The following is a 7,248-nucleotide window of genomic DNA, read 5'->3' on the forward strand; positions in this document are numbered from 1 at the left end:
TGCTGTGTCTGTGCTGCTGAGCTGGGCCGGGCTCCTGGCACAGAGGGTGATCCTGGTAACCAAGCAGAGCTTCAAAAGCACATTTCTCTTGCTGAGCAGCTCTTCTGCCAGCCCAGCAGGGCTGGGGCACTGCCTGCAGCCAGCCCGGGCACAGCACAGAGGCACAGAGAGCTTCAATCAGTCAGGGCTGGGAAGGGGCTGAGAAGTGCCCAGGGCAGAATCACTGCCAGCCCTTGGCACAGGAACCTCTGGCTGCAGGACAATGCAGCTGCAGCTCCTGGAGAGATCTCCTAAAGCTGGAACATCCCAATGCCCACAGATCCTGTGAGTACTGAGTATTTCTGGTGCAGGGGAGGTGAAATGCTCATGAAGCTCTGACATACTGAGGGCTTCTGATTAGTCATAGAATATTTCCAAGACAAGGATTTTGATAAAAATGTGGAAATTTCCTAAGAATTTGTAGTCAGCTGTGTACTATTGAAGAGTGGCAGGGAAAGAAGGATAAATATTAAAGGTTGATTATGAATATTGACAAGTGCATGAGACGTCTGAACTGTTACTTTTAGTGATCAGTAGGTTCACAGGAGATCCCTAATGTGCTTTCAGCCACTCTGCACATGGACAGCACCAGCATCACCTCTGCTGGAGCCATCAGGCTCAGTCTGAGCTGTCCTTTCTCCCAGCTGCAAACAGAACCTGCCCCCAGCCAGTGCCCTGCAAACAGGCAGGGTTCTGTCAGGCCAAGGAGAGTGCACAGAGATTTGGGGTGTGGGAATGCTGGAAGGGAGAGATCAGGCACAGGGAAACACTTGCAGGAGGAAAATCTCCCGGAAGCAGAGAGAAGATCAGGGAAGGAGAGAAAACAAAACCCAGAAATGCTGTGGCAGGGAGAGTTTAGAGATGTCCAGAGGATCCCCTCCAGTGCAGCCCCTCCCTCTGCACAAGCCCCCTCCCTCCTGTGCCCCAGCCAAGCCTCTGCCCTCAGGGCCGGGGCTCCAAGGCGTGCAGCCCCTCCTGTGCAGGCAGAGCTGCAGCAGAGCCGTGGGGCAGCTCTGCAGCCCCGGGCCCAGTTCCCTCTGCAGAGCACAGGGCTGGGAGCAGCTGCCCGGCACTGGGGGCTCTGGCAGGGGCACAGCTGGCTCAGGGTGACACAGCTGTCCCCAGTGCCCGGCTCTGGGCAATGCTGGCAGTGCAGCCAGGGAAGGAGCTGCACCTCCCTTCATCCAGTGCCATCAGAGGGACACTTGGAAGTGTCCCTGAGATTTCAGTCCAAGCTGGGAGCTTCAATGCAGAGTGCAAAGCTGTCCTAGAGAATCTCTGATTTATGAGATTGATGGGGAAAGGCAGAGGTGTTGTGACACTGAAAATGCTGCTGGGTTGGTGAAATGAGCAAGGTCAGTCCTTGGCTACAAATGTGGAGCTGGGCTCTGGTGGATCCATCTGCTCTTACCTGTACCTGAGGGTTTGTAAGAGAAACATGGGAGTGTGACCATCCTTCATGTGAGAAAAATGAAAGCCAAGAGAAGCTCCAAACAGAATGAATAATCATCTCCTCTCAGTCTCCACTCATCATCTTTCCTCAGAAAACTCACTGTATTCATCAATGGGATGGAGATATGCTGAGGGTTTCTGATATCCAGGAATACCAGGAGAAACATGGAGGCAGCATAAAAAGAAAACCACAAAACTCTCAAATACAGAAGTGTATACATCTGTGTTGCAGAGGAGGGTGTATGGGAAATGGCGTTAACTTTAATTACAGGCATCTCCTCTAACTCTTCACTGTCCCTTTCTCCATGAACAGGTGCCCATGTGCAGCCTCAGGAAATGTCCAACAGCAGCTCCATCAGCCACTTCCTCCTGCTGGCACTGGCAGACACGCGGCAGCTGCAGCTCCTGCACTTCTGCCTCTTCCTGGGCATCTCTCTGGCTGCCCTCCTGGGCAACGGCCTCATCATCAGCGCCGTAGCCTGCGGCCACCACCTGCACACGCCCATGTTCTTCTTCCTGCTCAACCTGGCCCTCAGTGACCTGGGCTCCATCTGCACCACTGTCCCCAAAGCCATGCACAATTCCCTCTGGGACATGAGGAACATCTCCTACTCAGGATGTGCTGCACAGCTCTTTTTCTTCATGTTCTTCATTTCAGCAGAGTATTTCCTGCTGACCATCATGTGCTACGACCGCTACGTGTCCATCTGCAAACCCCTGCACTACGGGACCCTCCTGGGCAGCAGAGCTTGTGCCCACATGGCAGCAGCTGCCTGGGCCAGTGCCTTTCTCAATGCTCTGCGGCACACAGCCAATACATTTTCCATGACCCTGTGCCATGGCAATGCTCTGGGCCAGTTCTTCGGTGATATCCCACAGATCCTCAAGCTATCCTGCTCCAATTCCCACCTCAGGGAACTTGGGCTTCTTGTGGTTACTAGCAGTTTATCATTTTGTTGTTTTGTGTTCATTGTTTTCTCCTATGTACAGATCGTCAGGGCTGTGCTGAGGATCCCTTCTGAGGAGGGATGGCACAAAGCCTTTTCCACCTGCCTCCCTCACCTGGCTGTAGTCTCACTCTTTGTCAGCACTGCAGAATTTGCTCAACTGAAGCCCGCATCAATGTCCTCCCCATCCCTGCATCTGGCCCTGTCAGTTCTGCGCGAAGAAATCCTGCTCAGCGTGGGCAACTGAGCCCTTGAAGGACTTAGTGTCAGGTCAAGGCTTGCTTTCCCTCCCAAAGCCTTCCCTTGGCAGCCTTGGGCAGGGGATTCATCCTCCCTCCCTCCTCCTTCCCACAGACTTGCTCAGAACCACTCCATGGGCACTTTCCATTCTCTGTGTCCGTCCTCAAGTGCAGTGCCAACCTGGGTCAGTCCTGGCCCTGTCTTGAGCTCCCAGGAGCTCACAGGCTGAGATGGCAACGCTCAGCCACACCAGGGCCCTGCCCCTGCCAGCAGCACCCCCACAAGGAGCAGTTGCAGCAGCAGCAGCAGCAGCAGCAGCAGCAGCAGAAGCAGCAGCAGCAGCAGCAGTGGGGCTGTCCTGCAGCTGGGAGCCAGGCTGAGCTGGGAGATGGGGCAGGAGAGAGGGGGAAAGGGGCACTGACTTCCCCCTCACCTGCCTCGGTGTCCCAGGGCATCTTCCTTTTCCTTGCAACCTTCTCCTCCATCTGGCGAATGTTTGGGTATGGGAAATCCTGTTTTGGGAGGTAAACAAGGGATGAGCACAGTGAGTTTGTTACTGGTTGGAAGGCAAACCAGGGGGACAGTCTAAGCCAGAAGGACAATTGAATAAGATAATTAAGATCAAGGCAATGATGCAGAAACACTGGTTTAAACTCACAGAGTCAGGATATAACCTGACACCCCGCTGGTCAGGGTGGTGGTAGCAGTCTGATGAAATGGTGGCTGCAGTCCAGCTGGAGTGATGAACGTGATTCTGTCAAAGCAGTGATCCTGTAGAAGGGTCTGGTCTTCCTCTGAAGGTCCAGTGGTGCTTATGGAGCTCTTGTCCTCTGGGAATCCAGTAGGCAAGGTGATCGTGGTGTTGCAAGGGTGAGATTATATCCAGGCAGGAATACTTGGTTCCTCCCCCTGGGCGGAGCATCCCACAATGGGATGTTGTAATTTTATCAGTGCTGCAGTGACACTCAATGGCCCATTAACAGAAGATGGCCCCTGGAGGGCGTTATCAGGGCTGAGCCATGGAAGAGATAAAGAACACTGCCCCACTGTTGATAACAGTTTATGGAGATGGGGACTGAAAACACTTTTGGTTACATCTGACACTGAAACCTGAAACAGTGAGGCAATCCCTGCTCGGGGTGGGGGGTGAACACCACCCCCCTTACCCAAACTGGCTCAGGTATAAAACCCCCACCCTGGGAAGGCCACGAACACAGGGGACAATGTCACACTTGCCCTGCACCAGGGGAGATCTCTGTCCCTGTCACTCCCTTGCTTTCTCCCCTTTTCTCTTCCTTTCCATCTCTCTCTACCTCACATTTACTGGTCAGTAAAATTCACTTTGGATTTGGTGTTGTTAGCACCTTATTTGGGGCAGGGGCATCTCTCTAACAATTTTATTAACGAAACTGCAATATTACTTTGCACAGTGAGTTCAGGGCACTGTTGGCTGACCCCAAGTGTCTTTGACAACAGCCTGGTTCCCTCCTCTGCAGAGGTTCTGCTTCTTTCCGAAGGAACTCTTGGAAACTTTGATGCAGCTTCCTCTGAGCAACTTTTGGGAGAACTTATGAGGAAAGTGGAAGCTGTGGGTGGCCAGGGTAAAGAAAATATTTTGTTTTCCTGCTTTGAAAAGTCTGTTAAAATCACTGGAGGAAAGGGAACAAATGATACCAGCAAGACTGACAAGGATCATTCACCCCAAGGTGAGAAACACAAGGCTACTAAAGTCCTACAAGAAGCCCAGCTCAAGTTATTCCGAAATAACTCCTGAATTCACAAGATTGGGGGGAGAAGCATTATTTTCTTCATCCCTGTCACCTTTGTGACAGCCACACAGACTGTTCCCTTCCTTTTAATAATCTGTATTGGGACAAATTTCAATGTTTTGTTTTTTGGAACCTGCCAGCATCTGAGCTGGAGCTGTGCTGGAACTGATGAAATTTCGAATTACCACAGAATTGCTTCTGTTGTTGGTCTATTAATATTTGGGTTTGTTTGTGTTTCCATCAGAAGTGACTTGTGGGAAGAGCAAAACTTCCTCAAGGCATTTTATAGAGGGTTAAATTTGATTTCTGCTGAATTTGTTTTGTCCAGTGCTCAGGGGATGCTCAAGGGGTCTTGGGTTTTGGTTTGGCTCTAATTTTCTTCTGATTTGTCTTTATCATTTAAAAACACCTGAAAAATTACTAAAAAGAGTATTGACCAGAGATGTCAAAAGTCCCACCATTTAAGAGGTATTTGAGGTGGAATTTACAGTTTGGTAACATATTCTGGAGGATTTGTGGGTTCTTGGGGGTTATCTGGGAGTATTCTCCATATTTTTGCGCTCTAAAAGCCAAGGTGGATTTGTCTGTCACACGAAAATGACTCAATCCCACCTCAAAATGGCTGGTTCCCACCTCACTCCCATGCCAAAATTACTCAATTCCTCAGCCTCCAGGATGAGATGGGGTTGGAAGGTGATTGGGAGAAGTGAGATCCAAATTTGAGGGTGTGGGATCAGGATTGTGTGGGGACGGGTGGGTGTCATTTATTTTGATAATAAATAAAACTTTCAGGATTACTGATTTCTGTCCCATTCATTTTCTGTCAGTTCTGGTTTGCTTTTCAGAGTGCCGCCTTCTCAGCTGATTGTGTTTGTGTCCTCCTGTCCCTGACTGAAAAGCAAGATGTGTTCTATTTGCCATCTGTATGGCAGTTGTCCTGTGTTAAGTGGGCAGTTTTTCCTTATCTCTTCCACAATCAATCCTCCCTCAGGGGAGACATCTGCTGATAATGGGCTATTGAATGTCACTGCATGACTGATAAGAACTGTAACACCCCATTGTGAGATGTTCCGCCCAGAGGGAGGAGCCAAGCATTCCTACCTGCATCTAGTCTTGAGATTCTGGCCCACCAACACAGCTTTTTCTGGGCTGGATTTCTCAGAGGAACAGCTGCCTCTTCCTCTTCAGAAGAAGACACCCATTCCTACAGGATCACTTCTCCAACAGAACCACACCTAACACTCCTGGAGGACTGCACCCACAGTTCCCATTGGACTCCAGCCAACACCCTGTCCAACAGGGAGTCACATTGTATTCTCACTCTGTCATTGTTGTTTTAGTTTACTGCATTGTTTATTTTATAGTTCTATTTTCTTCCCTAATAAAAAACTGTTATTCCTGCTCCCATATTTTTTTACCTGACAGGCCCCCTTAATTTCAAATTTATAACAATTCTGAAAGATTCTACATTTTTCCATTTCAGGGGAGGCTTCTGCCTTCCTTAGAAGACACCTGTCTTTCCAAACTAAAACACCTCCTTTCTCTCCTGCCTTCCTTTGCCTGCTCTGTTTCTCTCTCAGTGTCTCCTTTGACCCAGGGCAGCTCCCACCAAAGACCCTGTCCTGATTTCATTCCCAATCCATGAGCTACGACAACCATGGGTGAAGTTAGGAAGGCTGGCAGTGAAATGTCACTGTAGGATCCTGCTCTACTTGGCTTTTGGCTCCTTCATAAGAGCTTTTCCTTCAAGGGCAGGAACATCTTTTCCGGCTGGGAACTGGAATTCCAGCCCCTGGGAGTGTGTGCCATGGATCCCAGAGGGGCATTCCTGAGGCTCCCAGGGTGCTGCTCCTGCCGTGCCTCCCAAGGAGCTGTGCAGGACAGGGGACAAGGTGCAGCAGCTGTGTTGGTGCTGCAGTGCCACAACAGCCCCTGGTTCCAGGAGTTTCCACACTGCCAACAGTAGTTCCTGGGTTCCATGATGCCCTGCTGTGTCCCCATGGATATTTGGTGTCATGAAGTTCTTCAGTGTCACAATTACTTACCTCGCTCCATGAGCTTCCACAGTATCCAAATGGCCTCCTTGGATGGGCAGTGTCACCATGGACCATTGGCTCCATGCAGCCCCGCTGGGTCACCTTGGACTCCTTGGTTCCATGAGGTTCTGGGGGTGTCTCCATGGTCTCCTTGGATCCACAGTGTCACAATGGACAACTGAATCCACGTGGCCCTGCTGTGTCACCATGGCCCCTTGGTTCCATGGGACCCCAGGGTCACAATTGACTCCTTGCTTCCATGTCATGCCCTCAGTGCCAAAATGGCCCCTTCATTCCATGGGGAACACAAAAGATTTATAGAAACATTGAGCAAATCCTGCTTAACACAGCTGGGAACATCTGTTTGCATTCCAAAGAGAGGTAAAAGGTGAGGATGGCACCAGCAGCTTCCATCTGCAACAGAGATCCAGGGAAAGGGCTGGGATAGAGAATTCAGCTGGGAGACTCAGAGAATTCTGCTTCCAGAGATCATTTCTGGTCACACTGTCCCTTGTAGAAAGGTGACACCACTCCAGGCAGCCTGTACTGAGCAGGTGGCTCCTGAGTGGGGTTTGTTGTTCAGGAAACCTGCTCAGGCTTTTGCATTCTTTCTTTCCCAACAGGAAAACTTCTCCTGGGCCTGTGTGCAGGCAGAGCCCTGAGGAGAGTAGGTGGGACACGGTGCAATGGGCTGGGACATGGAGCTGCAGAGCTCAGGGACAAGGTTCTGCTGCAGGGCATAGGGATGTCAGTGCCAGGTGGGCG

The 7,248-nt window shown here is 50.7% G+C and overlaps 1 pseudogene; it reads left to right on the forward strand.

Moving 5' to 3' along the window:
* Positions 1 to 2,172: 2,172 nt before the first annotated feature.
* Positions 2,173 to 6,584, forward strand: LOC146764047 (olfactory receptor 14J1-like; annotated as a pseudogene).
* Positions 6,585 to 7,248: the final 664 nt, after the last annotated feature.

This window comes from Lonchura striata, chromosome 36 (assembly GCF_050655825.1).
Source record: "Lonchura striata isolate lonStrDom1 chromosome 36, ASM5065582v1, whole genome shotgun sequence".
In the NCBI taxonomy this organism is placed as follows: domain Eukaryota; kingdom Metazoa; phylum Chordata; class Aves; order Passeriformes; family Estrildidae; genus Lonchura; species Lonchura striata.